The sequence below is a fragment of the Balaenoptera borealis genome, assembly GCF_965194805.1.
Source record: "Balaenoptera borealis genome assembly, chromosome: 7".
Classification (NCBI taxonomy): Eukaryota; Metazoa; Chordata; class Mammalia; order Artiodactyla; family Balaenopteridae; genus Balaenoptera; species Balaenoptera borealis.
In genome coordinates this window covers 59,151,918-59,179,851 of record NC_138864.1, presented here as the reverse complement: position 1 = coordinate 59,179,851, position 27,934 = coordinate 59,151,918, and the positions used below count along the sequence as shown (strand labels likewise).

Genomic DNA, 27,934 nt, shown 5'->3' with positions numbered 1-27,934 from the left:
CAGAAGTAGAGTCACAGATATAGAAAACAAATTTATGGTTACCAGGGTATAAGCGGGGGAGGGATAAATTGGGAGATTGGGATTGACATATACGCACTACTGTAATAAAATGGATAACTAATAAGAACCTACTGTATAGCACAGGGAAATCTACTCAATACTCTGTAATGGCCTATATGGGAAAAGAATCTAAAAACAGTGGATATATGTGTATGTATAAGAGTGGATATATGTTAACTTTGCTGTACATCTGAAACTAATACAACATTGTAAATCAACTATACTCCAATAAAAATTTGTTTTAATTTTTTTTTAAAAAGCTACTTACCTTCATGGAACCAAATAGGTCAAGATAATTTAAATACCAATATTGAATACTATAAACTCAGGAGACCACAGGGCCTTATTTAAATGCTCTGGACAATAAAATGCACCTGGGATTGCTCATATGACCCTGGGGTCAAGGTAAAGAAGACTCCAAATGACAGAGAAGTCCCTACCTACCTTGCTGAACAGGAACATAAGTTAAATTTGATTTAAACAAATAAGAGAAGCATGACTTTTCTTATACTTTGTATTATGAGTGACATTAATACTCCCTCCATTTTACGCATAGTCCCACTTTTTTATTTTTGTTTTTGTTGCCTTTGCTTTTGGTGTCAAATCCAAAAAATCATCAACAAGATTGATGTCAAGGAGCTTACTGCCTATGTTTTCTTTTAGGAATTTTATGGTTTCAGGTCTTACATTCAAGTCTTTAATCCATTTTGAGTTTATCTTTGTGTATGGTATAAGAGAGTGGTCCAGTTTCATTCTTTTGCATATGGCTGTCCAGTTTTTCCAACACCATTTATTGAAGACACTGTCTTTCCCCATTGTATATTCTTGACCTCTTTGTCATAAGTTAATTGACCATACATGCATGAGTTATTTCTGGGCTCTCTGTTCTGTTCTATTGATCGGTGTGTCTGTTTTTCATGCCAATCCCATACTGTTTTGATTACTATAGCTTTGCAATATAGTTTGAAATTGGGGACCATGATGCCTCCAACTTTGTTCTTCTTTCTCAAGATTGCTTTGGCTATTCAGGGTCTTTTGTGATTTCATACAAATTTTAGGATTGTTTATTCTATTTCAGAGAAAAATGCCATCAGAATTTTGATGGGGATTGTATTCAATCTGTAGATTGCTTGGGTAATATGAACATTTTAATCGCTTCAGTCCATGAGCATGGTGTATCTTTCCATTTATTTGTGTCTTCTTCAATTTATTTCATCAATGTCTTATAGTTTTCAGTGTACAAATCTTTAACTTCCTTGGTTAAATTTATTCCTAGTTATTTTTTGATGCAATTATAAATGGATTTTTTTTCATAATTTGTTTCTGGTAGTTCATTATTAGTGTATAGAAGTGCATCAATTTCTGTATATTGATTTTTTATCCTGCAACATTACCAAATTTATTTATTAGTTCTAACAGTTTTTTTATGGACTCTTTAGGGTTTTCTATATATAGAATTATGTCATCTGTAAGTAGTAACAGTTTTACTTCTTCCTTTGTAATTCGAGTGCCTTGTATTTCTTTTTCTTGCCTAATTGGTCTGACTAGAACTTCCAGTACTATGCTGAATAAAAGTGTTGAGAGTGGGCATTCTTCTTCTTGATCTTAGAGGAAAAGCATTCAGTTTTTCATCGAGTATAATGTTAGCTGTAGGCTTGTCATATAAGGCCTTTATTATGTTGGGGTAGGTTCCCTCTATACCCACTTTGTTGAGTTTTTAGCATAAATGGATGTTAAATTGTGTCAAATGCTTTTTCTGCCTCTATTGAGATGACTGTGACTTTTCTCCTTTGTTTTGTTAATGTGGTGTATCACATTGATTGATTTGTGGATGTTGAAACATACTTACATCCCTGGAATAAATCTCACTTGATCATGATGTATGATCCTTTTACTATATTGTTGAATCTGGTTTGCTAATAATTTATTGAGGATTTTTGCATCTGTGTTCATCAGGGATATTGGCCTGTAATTTTTTTTTCTTGTGGTGTCTTTGTCTGGTTTTGATGTGAGGGTAATGCTGGGCTTGTAAAATGAGTTTGGAAATGTTCCCTCCTCTCCTATTTTTTGAAAGAGCTTGTGAAGGATTGGTATTAATTCTCCTTTGAATGTTTGGTAGAATATACCACTAAAGCAGTCTGGTCCTAAACTTTTGTTCGTTGGGAGGTTTTTGATTACTGATTCAATCTCTTTAATAGTAATATTTTTACTATTCAGATTTTCTATTTCTTCATTATTCAGTCTTGGAAAGTTATATGTTTCTAGGAATCTATCCATTATAGGTTGTCCAATTTGTTGGCATAAAATTGTTCATAGTTGTCTCTTATGATCCTTTGCATTTTTGTGGTATGATTTGTAATGCCTCCTCTTTCATTTCTGATTTTTGAGTTCTCTCTTTTTTTTCTTGGTGAGTCTATTTAAAGTATTGTCAGTTTTATTTATCTTTTCAAAAAGCTGTCTCTTGATTTTATTAATCTTTTCTATTGTCTTTTTAATCACTATTTCATTTATTTCTGCTCTGATCTTCATTATTTCATTCCTTCTGATAAATTTGGGCTTCATTTATTCTTCTTTTCCTACTTCCTTGAGGTGTTAAATTAGGTTGTTTATTTGAGATTTTTCTTATTTCTTGAGGTAACCATTTATTGCTGTGAACTTCTCTCTTAGAACTGTTTTTGCTGCATCCCATATGTTTTGGTATATTTCCATTTTTATGTGTCTTAAGGTATTTTTTATTTCTCTTCTGATTTCTTCATTGATTCATTAGTTGTTCAGGAGTCTGTTGGTTAATCTCTCCATATTTTCCAGTAAATTTTCCTGTTTTCTTCTTGTAATTGATCTCTAGTTTCATACCATTGTGGTTGGAAAAGATGTTTGATATGATTTCAATCTTCAAGAAGGTAAGTCTTTATTCAGTTGCTAGGACTATCATTGTCAGTTTTATCTTTATGAAATAATGATTACAGATTTATCTCCTGGCTAATTTGGAACAGTGGCCACACATAAAAAGAATTCTCTCCTTTGAAGAAGTATGTGTAAGTTAGAATAAATCCTTTATGCGATAAGATGTATTGGTGTGTTTTAAGGTGATCTCTGTCAGTATATGATTCCAAGACTTTAACCTGGAATACTTCCTTTTGGAAAACTTTCATCTGGCTCCACTGAAAGTCATTTTCCCCAGCTCCCAACCCCATCTGTCCTGAGACTAAGTTTCTATAGTTGATGAAAGCACCGTGGGCTAGAAAGAATAGCATAGGGAATGTGGTTTAGAAAGTCATTTCTAAAATTATTCTTGGCATGAAGCACCACTGGTATGGTAGGTATTCAGGGCTGAATCTGTTGGGTTTTCCTCATGCTGTGCACTCAGACAAGTCTGAGATGGGTGATCTAAAGCCACTGACACTTCACTGTGATAACATTACTTCTCATTAAAGCAGCCATCCTGCTCAAGTAGTCCTCAAACAACGGAACCATTTTTAGGTAGAAAAACATGTTCCTTGTTGTGGTCTAAAACCACCTCTCTCCTCTGGGTTCAGTTACAATGCACAGGGGGAAGTGCATGTCTCTCCCACGCCCCACCCCCTACTCTGACCCATCCCCCTTTATTATTACCTGACCTCTAGTCACACCCCCAGGTATTTTTATCCCAGACCAATTTAATGTCTTAAGGGAAGAAGAAATATTTTGGCAGTCACCTTCTGTCCAAAACAACAATGATAAAGCATACGTACACAGGGCTTGATTGTACAAAGTGCTCCCACACATACAATTACATTTGATCCTCACAATAACCCTATAACTTTCTTACCTGTAAAACTGTGTGTCATAAAATTCTTGTATATATATATGTCCTTGCAGGCATATATCTGCCATGTGACAATCCTCCCCTTTGAGAGGGAAAACGATGCACTTGACATCACCAGAATGCATAATACTCCAAGGCTTGGGCCATTCCGTTTACAAGAGATAATTTATATAAAACAAAAAAGGGAGGAGTGGAAAGTACACAATTACTGCAGTCTTTGCTTTGCCTTGTGTCATAAAAGTTTTTCCAGGCTCACGTCTCAGAGACCCACATGAGAAAGGAAAGCATTTCTAAGAGGATACCATCATGGTACATCAACTAAAGCACAAAGGAAGGAGGCAGTCACCTTACCCTGGGAAGAAGTGAACAGCCACGTACCTGGAGCTGCACCGTGGATGACTCTCTCCATGTCTGTCTCCCAAGACTGGTGGGTGTAGGGAAGATGTTCATTATTCCAACATGTGAACCAAAGTGGAGAAAACTTCACCAACAGAAGGCTGAGGAAACAGTATGGGCAATGTCTGATGTTAACTAATGTTTTTGAGTATTAAAGACTTTGTTTAAAAAAAAAACACTTTCTACCTGATGTCTATCTCTTAGAATTCTGAACCTTTTATTCATGTCTTATATAAAGAACTTGCTAGTTAATTTAAGGCTTGGCAAGAAGAGAGTTATGCTTGAGCTTTAGCCTAAACTAGTTACGAGCTATTACATTTATTTTGCAAATGAGAAAACTGAGGCTTAGAAAGTCTAGAACTTCCTCTTTCCTCACATCCTTCTCCACATCAGGGGACACACAGAAATTGATCATTTTGGTACAGTTCTTCCTTTCTCTCATTGACACAGCAATATCAAATTCTCCAAAATAATGCAAATTGACTTTCGAGACAATACAAGTTTTTTACGTCAAGTATTTCCAGATAAAGATAAAGCTCTAATCTGCAAAGGTGCAGGCATTGTTAGAAGAGTCAGTGAGCTTGAATCCTATTAAAATGACCCATCAGCCAAAATGGGACAGAAGTATCATAGATATGGAGAGAGTAATTAGAAACAGGCTGGTGGACCAGTGCCCTCAGGAGTCCTACTCAGAACGCCCATTCTAGCCCCACATCCTCCTGACCACCCACACCTTGGGCTGAGCTCTGTACATATTTGGGCATCTGGAACATGAACCACCCCTCTGCCACAGACCATGGGCCACTTGTCCATGATGGGCATGGTCCTGCCTGTCCCCGGCTGCTGAAGAAGTCCTATTGGCGGTACACAGAGTGTGACAAAGGAGCCATGAATGATGACATAGCTGACAATGCTCACCTCCTGAGATACCGTGCACCTGGGACACTGTAGACTCTGCTAGGTCTGCCCTCGAGGTGGCCTGGACAAGCCTGCTGACAGTCAAAGCTGCTCTTCCTCGGGGCTTCAACCACCAGGGCCCTGAGTGACCCCAAGGGTGGGAGAGATCATTAATTCAAAAAACCACTTGTAACTCATTCAACACTGTGGTTGGGAGGCTCCAAGCTCTGTCTCACAGATAATAAGGGGTCGCTTTACAATCAATGTTTCTGATTTCTGATCTCATCTCTTTCCACTGCACCTTTATGCTACAAAGGTACTGAGAGTGAAGGCCAAGGTCAAAGGAGTGATGGTCTAGGAAGAACAATAACAGTTGGCAAGAAGAAGAAAAGCTGAGTCTCCTTAGCAGACGATGTGGCTCATAGCACCCAGTACATTGACTTCAGAAGCAACCCTGCATCAAGAGACGCAGTCAATCAGCAGATGTCAACTAGACAGTCACAACCTAGGGAAAGGTGTCATCACTCTAAAGCCTCGGGGTAGGAGAGGCTATCAAGCAGATTATATTAAGTCCCTCTGACAGCTGGCACTTTCCTTTCCATACTACTTCTATCTTCTCTGGGTGTCTACGGTCCCACGCATTTCATTAAGTTCATCTCATTTGTTTGTAGTTCAGAGGTGGTCACTTTCAAGTGTCCTGATCTTTGAAAGGAGGTAAATGCTTGTTGGACGAACTGAGCAAAGTCTTGAAGAATAAACAGGGATGGTCCCTTTTGGAAGATACACGTGAGATTTGCAGGCAGGTGTCGCTGAGCAGCCCCAGGTGCTCTCTCATAAGAACAAGCCCTCCACTGAAGTCCACTTGGATTCTACAACACTCCCTCATGCAGAGCTGAGCCATCACTCAAAGCAGATCCCCTTCTCCACGGGTTGGGCAAGGGTCCCCTCCTGCACAGGAGGCCATTGAGCCCCCTCACCTAACCTCTCATCTTTCTATTTTCATGCTTGTTGTTGTAGTTTTTGCTGTTTGGTTTTGCTGTTTTTATTATTGCTGCTATTATTATTATTATTGAAATATAATTCATATGCCATAAAAGTCTACCCTTTTAAAGTGTACAATTCAGTGATTTTTTCAGTGTACTCACAAGGTTGTGCAACCAGCTCCACTGTCTAATTCTAGAATCTTTTCACCACCCCAAAAGAAATCCCTTACCCATTAGCAGTCACTTCTGCCATTCCCTGTCAACCAAGAATTTACTTTCTGTCTCTATTGATTTACCTGTTCTGGACATTTCATATAAATAGAATCATACAATATGTGGTCTTTTATGTCTGCCTTCTTTCACTCAGCATAATATTTTCAAGGTTCACCCATGCTGTAACATGTATCAGTACTTCATTTTCTTTTATGGCTAAATAACATTCCACTGTATGGACATACCACATTTGTTTATCCATTCATCCATTACTATACGTGTAGGCTGTTTCTACCTTTTCCCTAGGAAAAATAATGCTGCTATGGATGTTCGCATACAGGTTTTTGTGTAAATACTAAAAAACTTTCTGATTTGCTTTTTATTTGTTTACAAAATCTTTTTAAAATACACTCAAATAGAAAGCTTTAGCTTTTACATTATATTGTCTCTTAAGTTTCTTTTGGTCCTATTATCATGTCACAGCTGAGCAATCTTCCTTTCTTATTCTTAAGTATCTCTAGAAACTTCGTTTTCCCAAGGCAAGTGATTGAATTGAGGAAGATTTCCTATGGAGGCATTCACAAGAGAAAGGGTATAATATACTTCAAAATAGCATTAGACAATACATCAGTGATGTTCTTTCAAAATGACACTTGTGTCCGTTAAGCTAACCTGCAATTCTCAAATTGCGGAAAATTAACTAACTAGACACCAACTCCCATTCCTGAAATGCGCTTTTTAAGAAAAACCAAAGCAAGATGTATTTTTGATCTGCTCTACAACATTCATTACAAAGCCCAGCAATGCGCCAAAATAAGTTTGAAATAAATAATTGTCAACTAAAAACATTAAAAATGAATAAATAAATGTACATTTGATAGGAGACTCGTCATGGGGGAAATTAAAAACCATTTAGGCACAATTTCTTTAGAAAAATGCCAATCAAACACCAGAGATTTTTAAAATGTAAAATTTTATACATTAAGGTAGTATTTCTAGAAATACAAAGTATTAAAGATTAGAGAATGTTGTTGTCTTTCAGATCAGTTTTGCTGATACTATTTTATTGTTCATAAGAATAACGAGCTGTACAAGCTTGTTAATACAAGCTGTAGGTCCTTCACCTCCTGGACCAACACAGGCTTCCTGATGGAAGAGCCATCACTCTTGCTGGGCCCAGCTCATTGGCAAGAGTTAAGATTATCAATGAAACATAACATGGAAGACAAAGAGGGAAGGGAACAGAAGAAGATACGGAGAGAAAAAGAAGGCAGCTCGTTGTGAGGTCAGGAGATGTTCATGTGTCACAGATACATTGTCTCTGCTCATTCTATTTGTTTTTAATTAATTTTTATTGGAGTATAGTTGATTTACAATGTTGTGTTAGTTTCAGGTGTACAGCAAAGTGAATCAGTTATACATATACATATAGCCACTCTTTTTTAGTTTCTTTTCCCATATAGGTCATTACAGAGTATTGAGTAGAGTTCCCTGTGCTGTACAGTAGGTCCTTATTAGTTATCTATTTTATATATAGCAGTGTGTATGTGTCAATGCTCGTTCTATTCTTGACATGACCTGCAAGCTACTTGGTGGCACTGAACACATCACTTCAAGTTCTGTTGCCTCAGTTTCTTGGTGTATAAATTCAGGCTAACATCATTCCCACTTAACAAGTTCCAATAGCATGCGAGGAAGAAAGTTGGAAAGGCTCAACCTGTCCCTGTAAAGATTTACAGCTCTCTGGAGCAAGGCAGGTTGGAGCTAAAAGTATCATTATTTTTGTAGTTAGAAAGTCAGAATCCATCCTCCATCCTGCTTTAAGCCTTTGAAAGAGCTCTTTGTTTTTCTGCCTAAGCTTTGGCCCACCGGGAAAAATATGCTGTCTTTCAAAAGGTTTCTTTCATAAACAGGTCATTCTTTTTAAGTGGATTTCACCGACTATGTTTATTAACATGTAGTAACACTTAAGGAAGGTTTCATTTGGTCCTGGGAATAAAGCGATGTGGGCAGCCTGCCACCCCTTAGCCTAAAAAGAAATATTGTCTAGAACAAGGCCTGAAGCGTTTGGGGAGGCCAGCACTGTTGCAGGTTGCCGCCTGGGTCTTGCATCACTCAAAGCAAAACAGTGCAATGATGCGTGTCCCGGGGCGGGGGGGGGGCTCATCCTGGATAAGGCCAGTGGAGGAAGGCTTTCTTAGTCACTGAAATGATCTCACCAGAGAGAAATCTCTATCAATTAAAGGAAAGATGAAGATATTCGCGTTCATAAACAGCAGAAAATTTAGTTTAACAAGCTGTTGGTCCACGTTTTCTTTCTGTCCGCATGGTTAAATTCTTCCTCTGTTCTCTAAGTTAAACATTCCCATCTTTGATTTATGTCATGATTGAGTCTGTTAACTCTCCCTGTTATTTTTTTCTGATCTCACCTCTCACTACTTGTCTTAATTCAGGCCTTTTTTTCCCCCAAGATACAGAAATCTTTTTGATGAAGGCCATCCTTAGAGATTCCTGGGACTTAATAAATCTTACAGTAGGGTTACCCATTAAATTCTTTACGAAGGGAAAGTCAGGTTAGAATGTGTCTCTAGAGCTGTCTGGAATGAAGACTGTAAGTGAGGAAGGGCAGCCTGTTGCCCAAGGGGTGTGTGGGAAGCGTGTGTGTGCAGCAGAGGAGCTGAAAAGAGGTGACCAGCTGGGAAGGCCCTTTGCTTCCTTTCCGCTGGGTCTTTGTCTCCAGCAAAGCCTAGTGTTTGAAGCAAATGTTCTGCCTCAATATAAGAATATGCACTGCCTGTCCTTTCAAGCTCCCACCCCTTCAAGTTTCATTCCAGAATCATGAAATTCTGCCCTGCCATATGAGCTCAGAAACTGACAGAAGATTTACTGGAAGCCAGAAAGTTAAACTCTGACCAAGATTTTTATCCAACACCCTCCCAGAGCTGGATGAAGATCTTCAGAAGTCCTGAGCCTGAGCAATGATACTCACCACCACCTACCATATGTAATAGCATATTTTTTTTAAAGATCTAAACCCCGAAGTAAGTAAAAGGAATTTCAACAAAGTTCAGAATGTTAACAAGATAATGCAATCCCTTCTCTAAAACACCCATTTCCCCCCAGTTTTTTTCTATTTGTTTGTATGTCCCTACCTACTGGTGATCTAAGCCTAAGCTTGGCCCGTCTACCGGGGATTCTCCATCCGCCAACACATACCCACCAAGTGTCTTTCATTTGATTGGCTATTTGTACCACAAGCTTTTCCACTGGAACAATCATCCTTGACATGACCATCTCTTTCTAGAAGGAACTCCAAAGAAGTAGGAGGAGATTTTTTTCTGACATTTTAAACATAGATTCAGTGTATTTATTTAATACATATTTCTTGAGCTCCCATGATGTTCCAAGGAGGACCCAGGAAGTCAGCTACATTACAAGGATCATTAATGCTAGGGGCAATGTCACATGTGGACAAGGTCTTGAAAGATGAGAAGTGAGTTAAGTGAAAAAGGCATATGACTCTCCCCAGTGCAGGGAAAAGCACCTGAAAGGGACTGTTTTAGTCTGCTTGAGCTGCTATAACAAATATATCACCCACAGTCTGGGTGACTTAAACAATAAACATTTTTTTTCTCACAGTTCTGGAGGATAGCAAGTCCAAGATGAAGGTACAGGTCCATCATAGGGGTTCAACCCTCATGACCTCATCTAAATCTAATTACCTGCCAAAGGTCCCACCTCCTAATACCATCACATTGGGGGTGAGTAGGGCTTCAAAATATGAATTTGGGGAAGGGGGGAAACAAACATCAGTCCATAACAGGGACAGAGGCAAAGATAACATGGAGCATTGAGGGACTGAGAAGAGATCCATAGAACTCAACAGCAGGGTATAAAAATGGAGCTCTGAAGACAATGGAGATGGCGCCATATTAGGAATGATCTTACAGGCTTTCAAAGAAATTTTTTCTGAAAACAATGGGATGCAAAAGGATTTTAGGCAGGGCACACCATGTTGAGTTTTGAGTTTTATAAGAATCATCCTGACCAGCTGCATATGAAGATGGATTGGTAGGATGTAATTGAACTAACCTAGTGGAAAGTTGGCCACGACTCTCTAAGAAACCTTTGTACCAAACAGAAAAATTCACCAAGTCACCCTCTGCGGGCAGAGGAATTAGAGGAAAAGATCTTCTTTGAGCAACACAACCCTGTAGGCACACAGCTTGAAAAAGAGCCCCTTTGTGAAAAGAAAGATTGCCCTTCCTCTCACCTGAGGCAGACTTGTGCCAGGTGCAGGGCTGGGTCGTGGCTTTCAGCCACATTCACCCCGTCGCCCAGGCGCCCTTGCGCAGTACACACGCTGCACATGTCTATGCACAGTGGTGGGGCTCACAGAGAGAGGCAACAGGATGGAGTAGCTGAAGGATGGGGGGAGAACAGAGATGCCTGGGATGACTCACGAGTCCACAGCTTGTATTTCTGGGTGAGACTGATGAGTCTAGACTTGCGTCACACTGAAGGTGACTGAGACATCCAAATGGGCCATCAGATAAGATCTGCTCCCACTAGACTGCAAGCTCTGTGAGAGCAAGGATAGTGTTTTATACGGGGTTGCCAAGTAAGGTTGTACAGTGGGCAACCCACATGACCCTGAGCAGCAGCCCTAGAAATGATTCTTAATACACAGCACTGAGTGAATAAATAAGTAAAAGGAAGCTCAGGAGAGAACTGGGCATTAATACCTTAACTCCTCGTAATAGATCATTGAACCAACCTCCAGTTTCTGATTCGGTCATACACACTTTTCCACCAGGGCTTGTGAAGTATGCCTTTTGACCAGACCTGAGCATTGGGAGATAGAGTGGGAAAATGGGATAAAGCAAACAAATATGGTCAATCCGGGGGAAAGATGATATAATTATGTCAATTGGTAATTTTTAAAGCACACTTCAGTCAGCAACTTAAAACAGGCAGGGTAGGGCCTCCCCTAGTGGTCCAGTGGTTAAAACTTCACCTTCCAGTGCAGGGGGTACGGATTCAACCCCTGGTGGGGAGCTAAGATCCCACATGTCTCGGGGATAAAAAAACAAAACATAAAACAGAAGCAATAGTGTCACAAATTCAGTAAAGACTTTAAAAATTGTCCACATCAAAAAAAAACCTTTAAAAAAACAAAACAAAACAGACAGGGTAGGATGTAGGCGGTGGGAAGAGACAGAACAGGAAAGCAAGAGGGAGAAGCCGTCCTCTCCATTGCATAGTTTTAATACCCCCTTTCCTCTTGAGTAAGGCGCAAACCACTGCAGAATGCCATCTCTCACTATTTCCTTGCTTAACCTTTCTTGCCTTCTTACATCTTCATTCTTTTAAAAATCAACGTTTTCGGGCTTTCCTGCTGGCGCAGTGGTTGAGAATCTGCCTGCTAATGCAGGGGACACGGGTTCGAGCCCTGGTCCGGGAAGATCCCACATGCCGCGGAGCAACTGGGCCCGTGAGCCACAACTACTGAGCCTGCGTGTCTGGAGCCTGTGCTCCGCAACAAGAGAGGCCACGATAGTGAGAGGCCCGTGCAATGCAATGAAGAGTGGCCCCCGCTTGCCGCAACTAGAGAAAGCCCTCGCACAGAAACGAAGACCCAACACAGCCAAAAATTAATTAATTAATTAATTAATTAATTTTTTAAAAAATCAACGTTTTCAGGGGGAAGAAGGATAAGGCTCAGGGAATAGAGATTAAAAATGAGAGTCAACTTTGATGCGTGAGAAACTCTCCATGTTCAAATGTTCATCACAATACCAGTCTATCAGTTTGACGGAAATGCTACATTAGCGGCTGCTGCCTTTAAGGAATTACATCCTGTCTTGTCCTGTAGCAATAACAGGGCTGAACCAAGACACCAGAGAAAAGGACTCCAAATCGTGTGCGTTGATAATTCCCGAGTTTCTCTGGTCCTCTTGTTTCTCGCCCACAAAAAGGAGTGGGAGCCACTCTGACAATAAACTGACAATCTACATCGATTTTCCTGCTTTCATGCATCTAGCCCATTTCCTGCTGTCATGAAGCATTCCTTACTGAGGAACACCACACCTGGTATTGTTTAACTACGCTCAATTGGCGAAACACCTTGAGGTTTTAGAAATCTAAGAAACATTAAATTACTGGGGGGATGGGGAGGCAGGTCGTGATGATGAGAACACGGAAATGTTCTTGTTCTTTTAAGATAAAAACTTAATATCGGGGGCTTTGTGAACCTGTGACGGCAATCTGTGGTAAAAACAGGTGGTTCACAAAATTTAGGTACCTGTTAGACTATACAGTTTTATTATAAACAGCAGCGGTGGCCCTAAGGGTACTTTTTCAAGCCGGTCATTTTTGAGTTTGCCCACAAGAGGGCAGTGCTGCGTAACAGTTGTAGCCTTTGAGTGGGACGTTGAGGGGAGGCTGGGCAACTGTGTCCACCTAGGTAAAACTGAAGACTTTGGTTTTGTCCGTGGCCATGTCTTAGGGAAAAATCTTAGCAAAAGTTACCTTTTGTCCTCTCAGAAATTGACAGAGTGATCCTGGCTTAATAAATAGCTACACATTGTCTTGCTTCAACCCTGGAAATGAAGAGAATTGAAAGAGTATCATTTGGTTAACGACAGGATGAGTTGGGTTACTGAAACCCTTTTTGGTGATCTAATGCACTTTATGGGCACTTTTGGAGACTGTAAAAATTCATGAGATACACATAAGTGCTTCGTACAGTATCCCTGAGACATGAACCTATCCTCAGGGGAGAGCTAAAAAACGTTTTACACAATTACATTTTACAGGACAATTTAAACCTTATAACATTCTGACTATGTGAACAAAAGGAAAGTTACTAATCAAACTTCAGAGTTACAGTGACTGAGGTCTAAAGAATAAGTTTCCAAATGCTTTTAGAAATGAAAGTTTTTGTGTGCCTCTCTTAATGTGCACTAACCACGATTATGTCACTGACAACTTACTACAAGGATGAATACATACGCTGGACCTCCTCTAAAAAGAGTAAATTCAATTTCAGAAGTATGAGTTCAAATTTTGAACAGTTACCAAAAATTACCTATGTGGCTTTAATGTTCCCTCTAAATTCTTCATGTCACAACAATCATGTTTTCTGTTAAGCCATATTTGAGAGTGAATTTCTGAGGGCTATTTCTATCAAATGTAAAGGTCATATCTGGTCAAAATAGAATGTGTTCACCAGCAATGAACAATCCAAACCTTAAATTAAGAAAACTACTCCATTTATAATAGAATCAAAAACAATAAAATTTAACAATTTAGGAATAAATTTAACAAAAGAATTGCTAGTCTTGTTCACTGAAAACTAGAAAATATCATTGGAAATTGAAGACCTTACTAAATAGAAAAATATCCCAAGTTCATGGACTAGGAGACATTGTTAAGATCTTCCAAACTTCTTAAGATGGTAATACTTCACAAACTGGTCTACAAATTCAACACAATTCCTATAAAAATTTTAGCTGCGTTTTTTGCAGGAATTGACAAGCTATTCCTAAAATCCATATAGACATGCAAGGGATCCAGAAGAGCCAAAGCAATCGTGAAAAAGAAGAACAAAGTTGGAGGTCTCACTTCTTGATTTTAAAATGTACTACAAAACTACAGTAATCAAGACTGTTATTGACATAAGGATAAACATCGAGTAATGGAAGAGAATTGAGAATTCGAAAATAAACGTATACACTTTTGTTCAATTGATTTTGACAATGGTGCCAAGATAATTCAATGAGGGAAGACAAGTGTTTTCAACAAATGGTGCTGAGACAAATGTTATCCACATACAAAAGAATTAATGTGGGGACTTCCCTGGTGGCACAGTGGTTAAGAATCCGCCGGCCAATGTGGGGAACACAGGTTCGATCCCTGGTCCGGGAATATCCCACATGCCGAGGAGCAACTAAGCCCGTGCTCCACAACTATCGAGCCTGCGCTCTAGAGCCCGCGAGCCTCAACTACTGAGCCCACGTACCACAACTGCTGAAGCCTGCACGCCCTAGAGCCCGTGTGCCGCAACTACTGAAGCCCACGTGCACTCTAGGACCCGCATGCCGCAACTACTGAAGCCCATGCGCCTAGAGCCCATGCTCCGCAACAAGAGAAGCCACTGCAATGAGAAGCCTGTGCACCGCAACAAAGAGGAGCCCCCGCTCGCCGCAACTAGAGAAAGCCCGTGCACAGCAACGAAGACCCAAACACAGCCAAAAATAAATAAAATGTTTTTAAAAACAGAATGAAATTGGACCCTATTTCATACCATGTACAAAAATTAACTTAAAATGGATCAAAATGTAAGACCTAAATGTAAGAGCTAGAACTATAAAATTCTTAGAAGAAAACATAGGTATAAATCTTTGTGACCTTGAATTAGGCAATGATTTCTAAGATATGACATCAAAGCACAAGATGCATAAAGAAAAAAATACATACATTGACTTCATCAAAATTAAAAAGATTAGTGCCTCAAAAGGGCACTATCAAGAAAGTGAGAAGACAACCCAGAGAATGTGAGAAAATAATCACAAATCATATATCTGATAAGGATCTAATATCTGGCATATATAAAGCACCCCTAGAACTCAACAATTAAAAGACAAACAGCCCAATTTTAAAATGGGCAAAGGTTTTGAATAGAGATTCCTCCAAGAAGATATACAAATGACCAATAAATACACAATAAGATACCCAACATCATTACTTGTCATGAGGGAAATTAAAAACAAAACCACAATGAAATACTACTTCCCACCCACTAGAATGGCTATAATAATAGTTTTTAAGAAGACAGTAACAAGTGTTGACAAAGATGTGGAGAACTGGAACCCTTATGTTGCTGATGAGAATGTAAAATGGTACAAACACTTTAGAAAATAGTTTGGCAGGTCCTCCAAGTTTGAGCCCAGTAATTCCATTCCCTAGGTGTATACCCAAGACAGTTGAAAACATGTGTTCACACAAACACTTGTACACAAGTGTTCATAGCAGCATTATTTATAGTAGCCAAAAGGTGGAAACAACCCAAAAGTCCATCAACTGATGAATAGCTAACTATCGTATGATATATCCATACAATGGAATAGTACTCATCCATTAAAAAGTAATGAAGTGTTTATATATGCTATGACATAGATGAAGAATTGAGCTAAATGAAAGAAAGAATTTATTTTGAAAGGTCATATATTGTACTCCATTTAAATGAAATTTCCAGATTAGCCAAATCTGTAGAAACAGAAAGTAAACAAGGGCTGGGGGTAGGGTGGAATAGAAGTGACTGTTGATGGATGTGGGATTTCCTTTTGGGGTGAGGAAATGTTACAGAATTAAATAGTGGTGTTGGTTGTATAATTTTGTAAATATACTAAAAACCATTGAATTTTATGCTCTAAAGAGTGACTTTTATGGTTTGAGAATTGTATTTCAATTAAGAGAGAGACAGAGAGAGAGAATGAACTTTGGCATACTATTGCCAACCATGAAGGAGATGGAAGTGAAAATGAGGTCGTTAAAATTTTTAAATAAAGAACAGCACTGGAAATTTACTCTCAATCCAGGTCCCAAGAACATTGTTTGCTGAAGACAAAAGCTTGACGTTTTTCAATATATACAGATTAGAAAATGATAGCTATTGACCTAAACAAAAAGAAACCCAAAAATTGTATTATGCTTTCTCTTTTTTTTCAGCAAATATTTCTCTTACTAGTTCATATAAACAAATACTCATGAACAGGAAAATTGATTAATATAATGTATTAATGTAATGGAGTATTATATAGCAGTGAAAATGAATAAATCTGTATTTCATCAACATAAACATGACCAAAAAGCAAATAACAAAAGAATATATATATACAGTGTGAGATCATTTATATAAAAATTTTAAAATGAAAAGCAATACTATACACACAACACATGTCACTTACAGAGTTATATATATATTATACAGTATTCACATATATATATGCATACACTAAGATATGTATAGTATATATATTTATACTATATAACATATAGTATTAAAGAATTAAGTAGTAAGGATTATATATAGTACATGGTATAATGTATATATATTGAAAGATTAAGTATTAAGTTTTAGATATATATGTAAAGTATTAAGAAGTTCACGCAGTGATCAGCATCTGATTGAAGAAATGGATGCTCTTGGAGGATAGAGGAGGGTTATGAGAAAAAAGAGTAGCATCCACAGGACTATTTCAAGAATATTAATAATATTGTTTTCCTTAATCTGGGTCGTAGGCACATGAGTTTATATTACTTTATTCCTTATGTTTTTGGTCTGTCAGAAACTTTCTAAAATAAACTCAAAAAAATTTTTTTAATTTAAATAATTATCATGACAGCTTTACTGTTCACCTTAAAATCACAGCCATCACACTACAGATGAAGCACTAAGAGCTTCTCCAAAATACTTGGCAATTGTCCAGGGGCACGTATCAAAGCTTTAGAATATTTTAAAAAACGAAAGCAAGAAGCCATGAGGTGGCCTGTCTAGGGTTCTCTTTCCATTGTCATCTGCTGAAAATATTTCTTAGTGCTTGAAAACCAGTAAAGAGCTGGTACCCCAGAGCATCAAGTCAGTAGTCAGATCTCCTGGCCTGTGACTGGATTCGCTCCAGTTCTCTGGTGCTGTGTCCATCTCCTGCAACCCAATTCTCAGTCCCACACCCATTTGCAGCTTTTTAGAGGATTGAGCCAGAAAGTAGCCAAACCTTCGAACAAGTGATGAAAAGACTGTTGTTAATCTAAGTGTTTGCAAGTATATGAAAGACATGTGTGTACAAACTGTCTACATGAAACCAGTTCACAAAATTAAAAAAATTTTTTTAAATGCAGTGATCTACCATTTTAGCTTCTATGACAACTTATCTAACTGCTCGCATGATTTTTTTCTCCAAACTGACCAAATTTAACAATACTTGGGGATGTTTTAAAAAGTATTAATGTGTGTCTGTGTGTGTCTCTTATGAATGTTAATGGTTTTTTTTTTTTTTTTTACTATTTTTATATGACTACTCTGTAACGTATACTTTTTAAATCAATTCATTTAAGCTATTACTATGTAAGTAACCCCTAGAAGTAGCCATGAAAATGTTAAACAGCAAAAATCCCAGGCAGCAGCAAGTAGATAGCCTTGCTGTCAGGGCTCTTGTCAGGGGCATATTTGTTAACGATAGACTAGAAAACAACCGCAGCTGAAAGGACTTCTGGGTGATGCCCAGCCCAGAGGTATCTTTTTTCTTGTCTAAAGCTAGAGCGATTTATAAAATTTCCATCTTCCCAGCATTCTGAACCAGCAATTTTTCCCAAGACCTCAGTTGAGTGCAGTGGCACTGGGAAAGAGCCCCTCTTCCTGTAGAGATCTTGTTGACAGCTTTGCAAAGTAACAGTGATCAACGCAAACAGCCAGTACAGATGAAATCCAGCTGATGATGTCTTCCTAATAAAAACCAAAAGGTATTTCTGTATTTCAACATCTCCAGCAATTACACACCAGACCTCAAGTCCTTCCTGATTGAAGAGGTTGCCGACCTGATTGAGAGGCAAGGACGGAAGCAAATTAGAAGACAACACAGGGTCAAGTAAGAGTGGAAGAGAAATGAGACTAAAGCAAGATATTGATAAAATCTCTCTCTCAGTCTCTGTCCCAAATGAATTTTTCAACTATAGTTTTCATTAAAGTCTAACACGCATATAGAAAAGTACATAAATGATACAAGTAGCGCTTGATGAATTTTCTCAAATCAAACATACCCCATGACCACACGTAACCTAGCTCCCCGGAAGCCTCTTCCGTGCCTCATTCCGGTCACTCGTTCTTCTCCAAAGGCAACCACAATTCTGGTTTCCACCATCATCAGTCAGTTTCACCTTCCTTTGAAATTTAGCGCACTCTTTTGTATTGGGCTTCTTTGCTTGACATTATGTGAGTGAGATTCATCCGTGTCCTTCTGTGTGGCAAGTTTGGTCATTGTATGAACAAACCACAGTGAATATCTTCATAGTCCTGTGGATGAGCATTTGCTCATCTCCGAAGAACCAAAGGTGCTGACACCCTAGATTTTCTAAGATCGGAGGATTTCTTCTGCAGTGACAGAGCAGCCTTGAGTTAGCAGGTTTGGGCCTCCAGGGTTGGAAAAACAAAGAAGCATTTCTTTTGGTTTTTTAGTTTCAAAGGATTTCAAATGCACTGAGTCAAGTTGTTCTTAATATCCTCTCTCTCTTTAATGTCTGTGTAGTAATATCCTCTCTTCAGCCAATATATTGGTGAATTTTGCCTTCTCTAATTTATTCATGATCAGTCTTACTAAGAGTTTATCAATTTTGCTAGTTTTTTTTTAAAACAACTTTTGGCTTAATTGATTTTCTCTCTGACACATTGATTTTCATTGTCATTAATTAATGCTCTTGTCTTTAAAATTGTTTTCTTCTCCTTTCTTTAATTTGGTGATTTTCCTAACGTTTGAGATGGAAACTCAAAAGTTAGGAATGATGGAGATCACTGATTTTTCAGCCTTTCTGGTTTCTAATATTAAGTTTTCTAAATTAAGGGTTTTTTTTTTTCCATCTTCAAACTGTACTCTATGATGCTGGGACTTTTACTATGCAAATGACATTTCCCCTCCCCCAATGGGTTACACTCTGCAAATAGGGGGAGTTGGAGGAAGACAGCAAGGCTGGAGAAGGAAGAAGGGCACCACTCCTTCCTGTCCCCTTGCTCTCCTGTCAGCATCTCCCCAGCAACCATGGCCTCTCATCCCAGCAGCACCCAAAAGCACCTGATTCTTTTCAGTTCTCCTGGTCCAGCCTCATGATCATTTCTCAGCCATCTATCCCGACTCCATATAGCATCTCTTCCTTGGTCTAAAGTCTCCGATTTCTTCCCTTTGTTCCCTCAGCCCTAGGATGGAAGCTGTTCCCTGCCATCGCTAGCCCTGTGCCACCTAAGTGTCCCTTATTAGCTTTTTCTTAAGTAATCCCTTTATTGATTTCTTTCCACTAAAATAATTGGTTTGGCTTCTGTTTTCTAACTGGACCCTCACTGTACTTGTCCCAAAACCACATGAAGCAAAGTGAAGCATATTCAAAAGTGGACTCACAGGGCCTTCCCTGGTGGCGCAGTGGTTGAGAATCCGCCTGCCAATGCAGGGGACACGGGTTCGAGCCCTGGTCCGGGAAGATCCCACATGCCGCGGAGCAACTGGGCCCGTGAGCCACGACTACTGAGCCTGCGCGTCTGGAGCCTGTGCTCCGCAACAAGAGAGGCCGCGATAGTGAGAGGCCCGCGCACCGCGATGAAGAGTGGCCCCCACTTGCCACAACTAGAGAAAGCCCTCGCGCAGAAACGAAGACCCAACACAGCCAAAAATAAATAAATAAATAAATTTTTTTAAAAAGTGGACTCACAATCTCATTTTCCTCTCCCCCAAAATTGCTTTTCCTCCTCTGTTATGTATCTCTGTTGGGAAGCAGCCAACCAGAAATCTGAGAGGTTTTTCTCATGTTTTTCTTCTCCCTTAGTCTGTATACCCAATGTCATCAAATTCCATTGACTCTGCCTCTTGTATATTTCCCTGGAATCTCTTCCCTCTTTTTATTTCCATTGCTACCACTTTAATTCAGGCTCAGGTCATTTCTCACCAGGCCCAGTTAATTAGTCTCTTGGCCTTAGGCCTCACTGTATACCAATCCCTATTTTGATACCGAAATCATGTCCTATAAAGGCAAAGCTGCTCTCTTTAAACCACTCGAGAGGCTCCCCATGGCTCTAGGGCAAAACCCAAACGCCGCAGGAGCACATTCATCTTCCAGCCTCTCATGGGCTGATCTTCACCCACTCCCTCGGCTTCATCTGTCACTAAGCCCCACCTCCCACCAGCGCAGCCTGCCGTCCCACCACACACGCCATCTCCCAGGACTCCTGTCTCACCGGGCTGTGGCTTTCTTGAGATAAGGAGAATCACACACACACAACTTGGCAGTCAGGGCATTAATAAGCTTCCATGATGAGAAAATGATATTTTCCCTGTTTCTATATCGTCTTCATAGTCATAATTTTGAATAACTATGATAGTTCACTAAACTGATGCCCATCATTTGATAAAACATTTCTCAGTTTTTAGGTATGTAACTATACTAGTTGTGATGATTAATGTTAAATATCAACTTGTATTCACAGTACCCAGATAGTTGGTCAAGTATTAGTCTAGGTGTTTCTGTGAAGATATTTTTTATTTTTTATTTTATTTTATTTTGAATTTTATTTTATATTTTTTTTTATACAGCAGGTTCTTATTAGTCATCAATTTTATACACATCAGTGTATACATGTCAATCCCAATCGCCCAATTCATCAGGTATTTTTTAGATAAGATTAACATTTAAATCAGCAGACTTTGACCAAAGCAAATTACTTTCCATATGTGGGTGGGCCTAGTCCAATCAGTTGAAGGCCTTAATAGGAAAAACACCTAACTTCCCCACAAAAGGAGGGAATTCTGCCAGCAGACTATCTTTGGACTCAAATTGTGAGTCTTCCCTTGGTCTCTTGACTGATGGACTACCCTGCAGATTTTGGACTTGCCAAGCTTCCATAATCACAAGAGCCAATTTCCTAAAATCAATCAATCAATATCTCTCCCCCATATATGTATATGTACATATATATGTATACATACACACACACATCTTGATTCTGTTTCTCGGCAGAACCCTGATTAATACACTGGTCTTTATATTTTAGGTTGATTAGTGTGTTTGCTATCATAAATACAATTTTATACTGGTGATGTTTATCTCAAATAATCATTTAGGATTACTATCTAGGACTAGGTTTCCATTTTAAAAGGATGAATGTTACAATGCTTTTAAATAAATATTCATTGATTTCCCTCCAAAAATGACTGCACCAACATATGATGCCCCAGTGTTGTGTGATATATGTTGGTCTCCACAGTCTTGTCAGCACATTTCACATTTTAATTTATAATTCTTTAACTATTCTCTAGGTAGAATACGGCTCTGTGCATTTACTTATCGGGTATGTTTCCTATTATATAAACTACTTTTTTACGTATCATTTGGTCATTCATCCCTGGAGTTTTAGAGGTGTTATATGATTTCTTCACGGGAACATTTGTTATGAGAGAATAATGCTTATAAGCAATAGGTCTACATGTGTCATGTTCAAGTACATGAGGAATCTATTCTCTGCTTATGCAGGACACCTCTATACAATGACTGGGACCCCAGGCCATAGAGGCTATGCCATCTTCAGCTCTAGGCTCCCAACTTGCTTTGCAGTACATCTCCATTCCAGTCAGTCAGACAAGGGAAAAGAAGAAGACGAGTATTCAGAGGATAATTTTTTAGGCCAGGCCTGCATATGGAACACTTTTTTCCACCATCAATCCATTCAATACACTCAGTCGTACGGCCGACTCAGCACAGAGGTTCTGGGAAATGCGGTCCAGCTGTGTTCTTAGGAAAGAGAGGATAACATGGATCAAGGGAGCAGATGATGGTCTGTACATGGTGTGGAACCTCTGTGCTTGGTGGTGAGAACACGGACTCTACAGTCAGACACACCCATCTGACTATCACGTCCAGCAAGCAAGGTACTTCAACTTTCTGGTCCTGAGGTTTTTATTTTTCCAATCTGGCCATAAAAATAGGGGCCTTATAGGGCAATTGTAAGGACTCAGATAAAGATGTGCAAATTCCTGGCCGATAGTACATATACATATATACATATTATATACATATACATATATACATATGTATGTCATATATATATACATATATGCATATATAATACGTAAAATACATATTAGACTCCTTTCATAATTTTTCAGTTATATTTTTGGTAAATGTACATTTATATTTTGAACTTTTTGTCATTTTCATTCATGTTCTTCTGTTTGGGGATGTTAAATTGTCATGTTTCTATGAAGTTTTTAGTCATCTTTCACTTCGTGATTTCTTGTGTTATTTCTAAGAGTTCCAAGCTATCATTCCTCCACTGTGGAGTAGGATGTCTGCTCCGTTCCCTTCCAGTGTGTCTATGGTTTGAATTTTTATTTTCTTCTTTGATTCCTGTGTACTGCATGTTCTGAAACACCATCAGGATCCTTCCAAATGTCAAATTCCAAGGGTCAAATATGAAATAAGTTGAGTATCTCTCCTACCAGACTATATCAGGTAAGTTTTTCCCTCCCTTTTTTCTTCCCTTGAGCATTGCCCCTCAGCGCCCCGCCCCCTCCTGAACACCCTCTAGATCTCTTCCCCACCCAACATCTGCCCAGTTACAGCAGCCCAGTTATGACAAAATGACTAATAATGGATTGAAGTAGTGACAGTGATCTTGTTGGGAAAAAAAATCACCTGGGAGCTTGTTAAAACGTAGAATCCCAAATTTCTGATTCAGAGGGTTTTGGTACCAAATCTTTATTTTAACAAGTATCCCAGGTAACTTTAAAACAGCTAGTCCCACGCTTAGATAAAGTGGCTTACCTCCTTCCAGAGACATGTGTACCTAAGATCTTAAACTATATAAAAGAAAAAGTAATAACATTATTTCAGGCACTTGACAATGAATAAGAACGCTTTTCTGGAGAGAGTGTAAGTTTCCTTTATGCCCTCAAAACTGCAGATTCTCTTCTTTATGCTTACCGGTACTGTAACCACCTCTTTTTCTTATAGCTAAGAATAAACACTCACTCGTCTGTGGCCTTATCCAAGATCAAACCACGTGTTTTCCAGTCAACCTCTTCATGGGCTATATGATTTACTGTCTAAGAAAACTAAAACAACTAGACCTTTCAGTTGCTTTGTGATGTGCTATTCTTATAGCCAGGAGGGAAATCAAGCAGGAATAGCAAGTTACATGTCTAAATGTGTATTTCTCTGAATGCTCCAGCCACTTCAATCTTATTATTGAGTCCTCTAGCAATTTTTCTCATTCTAAAGAAAAGATGTTCCTTTCATTTTCTTTTTTCTAAAAGAAAATACAGGTTTTAAAATAACATATACTTATTTTCTTTCTCACCACATGAGACTTACATTTCCCAAACCCCCTTACTGGGTTGAGTAGATAAAACAAAACCTTTCTTAATAGCACAGTGAGTGTGACAATAGAAGAATCGCAGGGCTTGACAGAGTCAAGTTACATGAGTGGCTTGGTATAGTACCGGAGGCGTTTCACCCCAAGTGACTGCCATTTCAAGCATCACCCAACAGAGGCCTGATCTTAAAAGCGCTAAAGGAAAAGAACAATAATTTAAATAGTACCCCGATGTGGAAGAAAGTGCATACACGGTGTGCTAAGACCTGTGTTGCTGACAGAGTGAAACAGGACTGAAGGCCAAGAGCCTGCGGGATATAAATATCCTTCTAAGGACCGTCTAAGACATCTCTAACAGAATTATTAGTGGCTCCGTTTGATCATCAAATGAAAGGCTGTCATAAATCAAGAAGATAAAGGACAGTTTTTATCCAGAGCACTGAGAAGTCTTCAAACATCTGGTCTGGAAAAGTTCAGTGCAGTGAGTGTAGTTCGGATATCCTATTGGAAAGTGGATTGAAGGATTGCAGTTGGCGCTTGTCTTTATTCAAGGTACAGGGATTAATGACCAGATAGGAGAGCTAATGACCCAGCCGGAGTGGATTCTTATTCAGCCTGGCTGGCAGAAACCCCTTTGAGGCTATCCTTTGTCCCACATTGTTCCATTTATTAAATTAAGTATCTTTTTTTTTCCTTAAAAGGAAAATCCACCTGTGCCCCCCACCCCAATTATTTTTATTTTTATTGTGGTAAAATACACATAACATAAAATTTACCATCTTAACCATTGTTAAGTGTGCAGTTCACAGGCATTGAGTACAGTCACATTACTGTGCCTCACCCTTCCCAATTTATTTTTAAATTATTAAGCAAACTACTGCACTGATCAAGGACAAAAGAGAGGGTCCCAAAAACAGTGGAAAATGGTGTCTCTGTCTCTCTCTCTCCACCTGTGATCTTAGGACAAATAGACAATTTTAAGTGCTTCCTCCCATATACCCTCCCCCCCCACACACACAGACACACACACAGACACACACACATACATACACACATACACCCCACTACATAATGATTCCTGGAGTCCCAGGGGAGTCTCAGATGACATGCATGCCACTTGTCCTGTGTTCTGTCACTGCCAGAACTGCTGGCACCAGAGTTGCCAATCCACCGAAGCAAGGCTACAAGTCCTTCTTCCGATTACACAGTTCCCAAAACACAGGCATCTCAAGTCCCTAATGGCTTGATGAGACTTTCCGTGAACCCCCTCTCTTTCTGCTCTGCTCAAAGCCTCTTCCCGTGAAATCGATTTTGTGGGCTGGGCTGGAAGAGACCCCAAATGACTGTTGTCATGTTATTGTCAGTTCTACCCTCCACTCTCAAACCAGAACCTTCTTATTAGAACAGACCTGTGTCTTCTGCATCTCTTACTACTCAGGATGAATACCTTTCTTCTCCGGCAACCGCTCACTTCAGGCGCCCCTGCCATAACCTCGGGTATTGCTAGGCATTCCAGAGCAAGGGGAGCCCGCCTAGGCACAAAGCTGATCTCCAGTCTGCTCACCTACCGTAGGCTAGTGGTCGTGGATCTGAAGATGTGTGCTTCTAGCAGTCCTTTTACCCAGAATTGAAGGTAATTGTCAACATGGATTGATATTAATAATGACTTATTTGCTACTGGAAGAAAGAAAGTGAATCCTCGGACACTTTCCAGTTTTTAAATAAACAATGACTTGAAACAGTCACCATATGACATCATCTCAAAGGTCGAAGCTCACATTCACTCCGCAAGTGCTACTCCCCCAGCCACCAAAGTAAAAATTGTATGATGGAGTAGATACAGAAAACATACAATAACGTCGTACTGCTCTGTAGCTACAGCAGTGACAGAGTGCCTTACATTTATTTCTTTAGGTCTTTGGAGTATCCCTGTTGCTTGTCTATAGATAGGCACAGTATAGTTTAGCACCCTTGTCAAGGTGAGAGGGGAAATATCAGTACCTCCATTTTACAGATACTGCTGTGCAATAGAATCTGAGATAAAATAGCTGACAAGCAACCAAGCTAGGAGAATGGCAATCTCTTAAATCTCCGTAAAAATACGGTAATGCCTTAATGTGAAACTTGAAGACAGGAAAATTGACCCCCAGATTATTTCACTCGTCTCTCCATCCCATTTCCCACCCATCCTCACCAGTTCATTCCCAACATTTTCAGTTTGGACCAACTGTTATTGATAGAGGCGAGACCTAAGGTAAGTGTCTGAGTGTCACAGAAAAAGATTTGCAACAAAGGTTTGACTTTGGGTTTTCCTCAAGAAACCACTGGGATCTGACCAGAAGTCCTCATTGCCTAAGAACAGCATTTTTTAGACTTAAACCAACTGCAGTAGGTAAAAGGCCACTTGTAACTGGCACATACACAAGCAAACAACATAGTCAATGGGATTTGGTTTTGACATATTTACGCTTGAGCAACAGAGCTACCACGTCACAAAATTCTTCTGACAGTTTTCTCTTTCTGATAATTTACTGGGAAACACCATAAACCTTATGAACTTTACACAGATGAGAACTGATCCTGTAAAATAGTTCAATAAAAACAGAGTAAGAAAAATCGAAAAGGGTTTTAAGTGTGCTGTATAAAAAGTTTGACCAAGTAATTACATTGAATTAAAGAAATTTGTGAAAAGTCTTCAATGTCGGTACAATTCCATTAAAATGTAATCATCGACCATTTCTTAAAACTTTTTCATTGTGAAACTGGGGCTGTTCCAAACATGAATGTGTGAGCTTGATTAAAATGGCTGGTGGGGGAAAAAATATTCTAAACTTGCCCTGGGGAGGTGGCAAATGCTATCTTTTAAAAACCGGTGCCTCAAGAACTGGAATTGCTAGGTGAGGTAGGTGGGGCTCGTTAATAAGTAAGAAGTCAACCTGGGAGAAGGCAGAGGGGACTTGGAGGATGTGTCTCACCGGAAGAAACCGGAGAAAAGACCTGAGTCATAGACTCTCACTCAGTTCCCCAGGAATAGGAAGTCGACACGGTCAGCACCCTTCATTTTCCCACACACACAGTTTCAGGGGTCCTGCTTTTGAAGCAGGTGCCAGTACTTTCACAGCACTATTGTCATCAAATCCTGTGAGGGAGTAATTATTACTCTCACTTTATAGATGAGGAACTTGAGTCTCCTAAAGCTTAAGAAACCTGTCCCAGGCTAACAAAACAAAGCAAGACTCCATCCCATTAATCCCCTGGATTGCAACATCTTTTAAAATGTAGTGTTGAGAGAGCACCAAATCCTAACCACTGGACCACCAGGGACCTAGAGGTTGTCATACTGAGTGAAGTAAGTCAGACACAGAAAGACAAATAGGATATGATATCGCTTATATGTGGAATCTTAAAAAAAAATGGGTACAAATGAACTTATTTACAAAACAGAAGTAGAGTCATGGATGTGGAAAACAAACTTATGGTTACCAGGAGATAGAGGGGGTTGAGGGATAAATAGGGAGATTGGGATTGACATATATACACTACAGTATATAAAATATATAACTAATAAGAACCTGCTGTATAGCACAGGGAACTCTACTCAATACTCTGTAATGGCCTATATGGGAAAAGAATCTAAAAAGAAAAAAAAAGAGTGGCTATATGTATATGTATAACTGATTCACTTTGCTGTACACCTGAAACTAACACAACATTGTAAATCAACTATATTCCAATAAAAATTTTAAAATATATATATAGTGTTGAAAACTCCAAGATAAAAAGATCTTTAGCATTATTCTAGGCTCTGAATTCTGTAATGATATTGATTAAATTAAGGAGAGGCATCTTTTTTAAGAAGTTGATCTTACTTTCCAGTTGTCACCAAGAAGTGGAGAAATCAAGATTTTGTTTGTTTTGCTTTTAAATAATTGCTAATGAATAATACATAGATCAAATAGCTGTTGTTGACCATTGTGTTAAAGAGATACGCTCAGAATAATAGGTACACTGCTGGCCATTTGATAAATGATTAAAATAACTTGAAAATTATGGGTGAGTCCATATGAACTTCACAACTGTGTTCTTAGAACATAAAACTTAAAGGAAAAGTGCCAAGATACATCTGTGCTGGATTATAATGTGACAGTTGTTTGTTACATGCAGAAAGAGGCCCAATTTAATAATGGCACTGAATAACGTTTGCTTAATGGTATCATTCTTATTGGTTATAAAATCATTAAAGACCATGGGAAGTCAAGATGTAAAGAGATCACATCAGCGCCCCTGGTTTGAACTAGGAGCCCAGTCTGGTGTGTGTGTGTATATGTGTGTGTGTGTGTGTGTGTGTGTGTGTGTGTGTGTGTGTGTGTGTGTGTGTGTGTGTATTTAAGGGGACAAGCAGGGGTTGGCGGAGGGTCTGGAGGGGGGATGGGGGCGCCCTGTGAAATGAAG

General features: G+C 39.2%; 1 long non-coding RNA gene across 1 annotated transcript; it reads right to left on the bottom strand.

The window, feature by feature from the left end:
- Positions 1-646: 646 nt before the first annotated feature.
- Positions 647-27,817, bottom strand: LOC309631830. The gene is made up of 2 exons (XR_014246591.1): positions 25,051-27,817; positions 647-4,362 (listed from the first exon to the last, which is right to left on the bottom strand). It is a non-coding gene; the product is annotated as an uncharacterized lncRNA (long non-coding RNA).
- Positions 27,818-27,934: the final 117 nt, after the last annotated feature.